The following is a 421-nucleotide window of genomic DNA, read 5'->3' on the forward strand; positions in this document are numbered from 1 at the left end:
GATGCAACTTTTGCAAAAAGTCTGGACACTTTCAGAAAGATTGGCCTAAAAGAAAAGAATGGTTTGAAAAGAAAGGTAATCCTATGGGTTCAGTAAGATTTTTCGAATCTAACTTTGCTATGTTTCTTCTGATACTTGGTGGATTGATAGTGGTGCTAATGTACATGTAACTAATTCCTTGCAGGGATTCCTTACAACCCAGACCATAAATCCAAGTGAAAACTATCTACTCATGGGGAATCGAGACAAAGCGCCAGTTGAAGCTATTGGCACTTATCGTCTCATTTTAGATAGTGGATTTTGTTTGGATTTATTTCAGACTCTTTATGTTCCATCTATTTTCCGTAATTTAGTTTCAGTAAGCAAACTTGATTTGGCTGGTTTTAAGTCTTCTCAAGGAGATGGTTGTTTCAATTTATTT

The sequence above is a fragment of the Brassica oleracea genome, chromosome C3, assembly GCF_000695525.1.
Source record: "Brassica oleracea var. oleracea cultivar TO1000 chromosome C3, BOL, whole genome shotgun sequence".
Lineage (NCBI taxonomy): Eukaryota > Viridiplantae > Streptophyta > Magnoliopsida > Brassicales > Brassicaceae > Brassica > Brassica oleracea.